The following is a 6,917-nucleotide window of genomic DNA, read 5'->3' on the forward strand; positions in this document are numbered from 1 at the left end:
CATCCTAGTGAAAATAGGAAAAAATATCAAAGTTTGTGGGATGCTGACAATGGCACTTAGTGCATTATAGCAGTTAAACACACACATTAAAAAGAAGAAAGAGCTAAACTCAGTGATCCCCAACTGCCGTCTTACGTCACTAGAAAAAGAAAACCAAGTACAATAAAAATACGCAACTGGAGGGAAATATTAAAAATCACAGTAGAAACCAATGAAATAGAAAATAAATAAAAATCAGTAAACCCAAAAGCTAGTTCTTTGAGAATACACAAAAAATTGATAAGCCTTTGCAGCACTGGCTATGGAAAAAAAAGAATAGATGACACAAATGACTAATATCAGGAATAAGAGAGATGACATTGGTCTAGCTGTTTAATAAAAAAGAGAAATTATGAATAACTTTATGCCCATAAACTTAAGAATCTCAATAAAATGGACGATTTCTTTGCAATACCAAACCTACCAATGCTCATTCAAGAAGTGCATAATCTAGACAGTTCTAACGTTATTACAGAAACTGAAGTTGTCGTTCAGTTCTTTCTTATAAAGAAATTCCAGGTTCATATGGCTTTACCGGTGAACTGTAACAATAATTTAAAGAAACAATAATGGTAATTCTCCATTAAATCTTACAGAAAATTGAACTGGAAGGAATACTTTTCAATTCATTCTATGAGAACAGTACCCTCATCACAAAACCTGTCAGTCACCATAAGAAAAGAAAACTCACCAATATCCCTCATTAACATAGGTGAAAAAATTCTAAACCAAATTTTATGAAGGAAAATCCAGCAATACTATGCCAAACACATATAAACAAGCATGAACAAGTGGGATTTACCCCAAGACTGCAAAGTAGGCTCTACGTGAAAAAAAAAGAAAAAAATCAATCAATATAAGTCAAAATATTAACAAATTAGTAAAGAGCTGTTGAAAGGTCTCAATAGGAGCAAAAAAAAAAAAAAAAAAAAAAAGAATACTTGACAAATCCAACATCCACTGGTGATAAAAGTCTTAGTATATTACAAGTAGAAGGGAAATTCCTTAACCTTAGAAGTGGGATAGAGAGAGGTAGGGAACAAGGCATGACATCATACTTAATGGTGAAAGATCAAATGTTTACTTACTTGGATCATAATTGAGACAAGGATATCTAGGCTCATTATATTGGTGGTTCTAACCTGTACAATGGAGCAAGGGAGAAAAATGCATCTCGATTGGTATGGGATTAAAACTGTCTTTGTTCACAGATGACATGATTGCCAATGGAAAATGTCATGGAATCTATCAAAATTCTACTAGAACTAATAAGTTCAGCAAAGTTAAAAGATATAATATCAACAGGAAAACTAGTTTTATTTACATATACTAGCTACAAATAATTAAACATTTGTCTTTTTAAACAATTAAACTTTTAAATTAAAGAAAACAATAGCTTTGGAATAGCACAAAATAATCAGGTATATAAAATAGGGATAAAAGTTAGAAAAAAGATATACAGGACCTATATTAAAACTGGGAAACATTGCTAAGATAAATTAAAATCTATATTCAAGAAACCAATTTTGTGGATTAGAAAATTAAATACTGTTAAGACTTTAATTCTTGCCAAATTCATTTATAGATTCAGTGCAATACTGATAAAAAATCCCAGCAGACTTCTGTAATATTTGACAAGCAGATTCTCTCAGTTGTATGGAAATGGAAATAACCCAGAATAAAATAAACTACTCTGGAAAAAATAAAGCTGGAGAAATAACAATACCTAACCAAAGGCTTCATTTAAAAATTAAAAATATATGGCATTGGCATCATGAAAAAGGAATACAGCAAAGGAACAGAATAAAGTCTTTCATATATCCATATATGGCTAACATATATGCGTAAGAAAATTTAAACAACTCAGTGGAGAAAAAGAACTTCCAAAAAACAAAACAAAACACTACACACACACACACACACACACACACACACACACACACACACACACACTCATGGAGTAAAACCTTGGTTTGTGAGCAGCATCACTTGTTCCAGAAACATGCTTGTAATTCAAAGCACTTGTATATCAAAGTGAATTTCCCCATGAGAAAAAATGGAAACTTAGATGATTCATTCCACAATCCCCAAATATTCATACAAAAATGATTACAATACTGTAATATAATACAAAATAATAAAGAAAATACAAAATATAAAGAAAGATAAACAAATTAACCTGCATTTACCTTTGAAAAACTTCATGACTGGTGTGAAGGAGACAAGAGAGAGGAGAGTCATTGTGTAGAATGATTTTCACTATCACCAACAGAATCACTGCTATCTGTTGACTCAATTGGAATCTTCTTTTCATGCAACTGTAACAAGGAACCTATCCAATGACACTTGCTTTTGTCCCCTTTTGAGGATTTCACGGAAATGTGACATTGCATTGTTTTAAACAGATCCATCGCTCGCACTGGTACAGCCTTATTTGGATGGTGCTTTTCTACAAAATTTTGGACTGTTTCCTACATTTACACATCTCCCTAATCTTATTTGAAGTGAGGGATTCCTCCTCTTTTTTCTCCTCCTCCTCTGCAGACTTCTTATAAAATCTTGCAATTTTGGCCACTCGCATACCTCATTTGTACTTCTCAGCTTGCTTCTTAACTTCCATTGTAATCATCTCCTTCTACTTATCGCTTTCCTTTTCAACCTTTTTCTGCATGGGGGACCTTCCAACCTTTTGCTGCATTATATATGGTCCTACGGATGTTGACTACAGTACAGTATTAATAAATCTTGCATTTACTGTATTTGGTATAACTGGCAATAAGGCAGCAGAGGAAAGGGTCTCTATCTGCAGGCAGCCTGACCTAGAAGGAAGCAGAGCATTCCTAAGCTCACTCTTGTCTGCAAAAGCAAAGGGCTGTCCACGGGTGCTTTGAAGGGACAAAAATACATTAGTGCCAGTTGTGGGCACTTTCCAACTTTGTGAAAATCACTGATTTCTGCCAGTCACCACGGCCTGAGACTGAGCAGCTGAGTGTGGGAGACGATCACTCACATCCTGCAGAGAGAGAGAGAGAAGAACCATTGGCTCAGTTGTGACCATGTACTGGCATCATGTACTACTCATATTGCAAGACATTGCTCATTTATCAAGTTAAAATTTGTTAGAGGGGCACCTGGTTGCTCAGTCTGTTAGGCTTCTGACTTTGGCTCAGGTCATGGTATCGCGACTCCTGGGTTAGAGATGTGCTGACAGCTCAGAGCCTGGAGCCTGCTTTGGATTCTGTGTCTCCCCCTCTCTCTGCCCTTCCCCTGCTCACTCTCTCTTTCAAAATTAAATAAACATTAAAAAATTTATTAGAAATGTTTGCTCCTCTTGTGGAACACTCGCAGAGCAAGGTGCTCACAATCCAAGGTTTTCCTGTATATGAATTTCTTGGTAAAGCAAGAGTATGGAGACAATAAAAAGATCAGTAGTTGCCAGGGTTGTGGGGGGTGGGTAGGGTGAATAATCAGAGAACAGAGGATTTTTAGGGCAATGAAAATACTCTGTATGATATTATAATGATGGATACATGTTATGCATTTGTCCAAACCCACAAAATAAATGATGCTAAGAGTGAACCTCAAGGTAAACTATGGACTTTAAGTGATTATGGTGTGTCAGCGAAGGTTTGTTCTTGGTAACAAATGTTCCAATGTGAGTGTTGTTGATAACGGAGGAGGCTATGGAATTTTGAGAGTAGGGGGTGTACTGGAAATCTCTGTATCTTCCCCTCAATCTATTGTGAACCTTAAATTAATCTGAAAAATGCAGTCTTTATTAAAAAACAGGACAAGGCACAAACTTATAAAATATGTTTGCTAAGCACTCAAAGGACTCATATTCAGAATATATAAAGAGTACTCAAAATCAAGTAATAAACACAAAAATAAAATGTGCAAAAATTTAACAAGTGTTTCATAAAAATATATGGATGGTGAGTAGGGCCCATGAGAAGATGCTCATAATGGAAAGTAGTCATAATGGAAATGCAAGATAAACTACAATGAAACGCCACAGCACATATATTAGAATGGCTAAAATCACAAAGACTGGCCATACCAATTGTTGGCAAGTATTTGGAACTTCTGTAACTTTGAAAAAAAATTAACAGTTTCCTAAAAGGTTAACCTCACGGTCTTGCACTCTCAGACACAAATCCTAAAGAAATGAAAATATACGTGCATTTGAAGACTTGTATGCCAGTGTTCACAGCGGCTTTATTTGTATCATCCACAAACTCCACGTCTGCTGTCTGAGGTCAGTCACTGGGCTGCTTCTGTGAACCTGCTAGGCCTGAGGGCCATTGTGACCTCCTAGCTGCTGGTGTTTCATGGCTGCCCAGTGGCCTCCGTGCCCTTGGCTATGAACGAGCGTGGTCTGTGCATGCCTGCCACCATCAATCTTTCCTGTAGAAGAGAGCCACTAACGGCCTCCTTTCACCAAGGCATCACTGACGTCCTTGGGAGATGGCATGTCCTCTGGGTGTTCATGGAACTTGGCCATTCAGTCTGCTTCTGGCCTCACATTATCTCCATCCCCACCTATCTCCCTTCCCAGAGTCTCTTCCTCTCTGTCCTGTCTGCTGGGGTCACTCACTGTTTCCACTTTACCGCCTTCCCGGGCTTTTCAGATTCCCTCCAGCAGTAGGATTACTGGTCCTCTGGGATCCTTGCCAGGTTACGAAGTCCCACATCCCAAGGAAGTGCCCGAAGTCAATGAATCCTGTTCAGTTTTACACGCCAGCCCGCTGGACCACACACCCTCAGAACATAATCCTGGGAGTCGTCCCCTGGCTTCTGCCAGGAAATGCACTTCCCACATCAGGACCTGCACATCCCCAGATCATGCTGCCACCTATCCCGCCATAGGCTTCGCTGCTCACATTAGGCCCGAGATTTTAAAAATCTCCAAAAAACTTAGTAATCGAGGCAGATAATGTTTAAATACAATTTTTTAAGTGAAAATGTATGCAAAAAAAATCTGTTTCATAAATCGTCAAAATTTTAAAAGAAGGAAGGAGTGGCTATTGCCTTAGTCCCAAATCACCCCATCCTCCTAGCTGTGCCTCATTATTGTAGTGTTAACCTACCTCCCTGTCTCTCTCCTCTCAACAGCTATTCCAGTGAGGACTGACAGGTTAAGTGTGAACCCTCCTCACCAAGGCTGTTCAGCGCCATGCGCTGGCTTCTGGCTGGCCTCTCACTGCAATCAGCTGACCTAATGAAGGGATAGAAATACTCGCTTATAACCAAATGGAACTCCTTCCGATCTTTTGGAAGGAGTTTTTGCTACAACACATAGACACAAGCTGTGTTTTGTTTTGTTTTTAAATGCTACCAGTAGAACATTCTTCCTGAAGCAAATTCATAAATTACAGCGCGGACAGCTTGAAACATAGTAAAGGAATTTCAGGCGAGCTAGAATTTCTCTCGGTCTAAAGTGTTAAAACACTGACATGGTTGACACAGGGGCTTTCTTCACTGAGGGTGACATGTGTTTTAAAGAGAAATAGATTTAGCGCAAAGCATGATCAATCTAACAGGTTTTCCAAATATTTAACTTTCTGAGCCTCAAATAAATATTTATTATGTATGATATTTTTCAAAAGAGGAAGTTAACTCAGTATATATTTTTTGATAGAGCATTTTTGTCTTTTAAATAATAAAAGTGAGACTATTAAGAAGTTTGATTTTTAAAAATGCAGCCATCCATTACATGGAAAGCAAATACAATTTTTAAAATTTTTTAAATGTTTTTATTTATTTATTTAGTTTTGAAGGAGAGAGAGAGACAGAGCATGAGCAGGGGAGGAACAGAGAGAGAGGGAGGCACAGTATCCCAAGCAGGCTCTAGGCTCTAAGCTGTCAGCACAGAGCCCGAGGCGGGGCTCAAACCCACGAACTGTGAGATTGTGACCTGGGCCGAAGTCGGACTCTTAACCGACTGAGCCACCCAGGTGCCCCGCAAATACAATTTTTAGCATGGGCCTGCCATATTAATTCTCTTTCTAAATTTCCCTTGGATATTTTCCTAATGGTTAATAACACCCTTTGTTCACATTTCTTCATGGGTTTTGTGTGTAAGTAATGTAACTGAGATTATAGAGATACTATATTTATTATTTGTAATATACAGTGAATGAGCAAAAAATACAGGAGGGTGTAATAAAGGTGAGTAATATCTTATAGTTCATTTGACTGCAGCACCTTGTCTGTAATTCTACAACACAGAAATCTCTTTTTCTTCTTTTTAATTCTATATTATTAACAAAAGTCTTAGGGGAAATCATCTAATTTAGTTTTTAGCCCTTACAAAAGGCTACACTGGTATTCAAACCTCACATTCAAATGAAATTATTTTATTAATAGTAAAGGTAACTTGAAAGGAAATCCCATAACTCTATGGAAATGTTTACTACTATTTAAGCAGTTTCACGTTTAAATTTTTGTGTTCACTTTGGCTTAAATTCCACATAAAGAAGTCTTTACTCAGATAATTTGTATTTAATATTGAAACTAGTTATGATGGTCTTAGTCTGAGTCTTGGTTTTTGACTAGAGGCAAAGTATCAGCCTTGCTTTTCTAATATGCCTTTTCTTAAAGGGATGTGAATGGGCCTTGATCCTTTATTAAGACATTCTAGTTCTCATACCTTGTGATTTACATTACTACGAAATCTGAAGAAGTCAAAATGGATTAACTTGATAGAGACTTTTACGCAGTAGGAATCATTTGTGATATCATATAAGTGAATCAAGAAACTTGTATTGAGTCCCCAATGAAACTTTTAAAAAAAAGGTCCTCTTTAAAAAATGTTTTCTGTCCTTGTGTTAGGCAACATGACGATGTAGGTATCCTTATCTTCCATTGAATGTGTG

Source organism: Leopardus geoffroyi, chromosome C3 (assembly GCF_018350155.1).
Source record: "Leopardus geoffroyi isolate Oge1 chromosome C3, O.geoffroyi_Oge1_pat1.0, whole genome shotgun sequence".
Taxonomy (NCBI): domain Eukaryota; kingdom Metazoa; phylum Chordata; class Mammalia; order Carnivora; family Felidae; genus Leopardus; species Leopardus geoffroyi.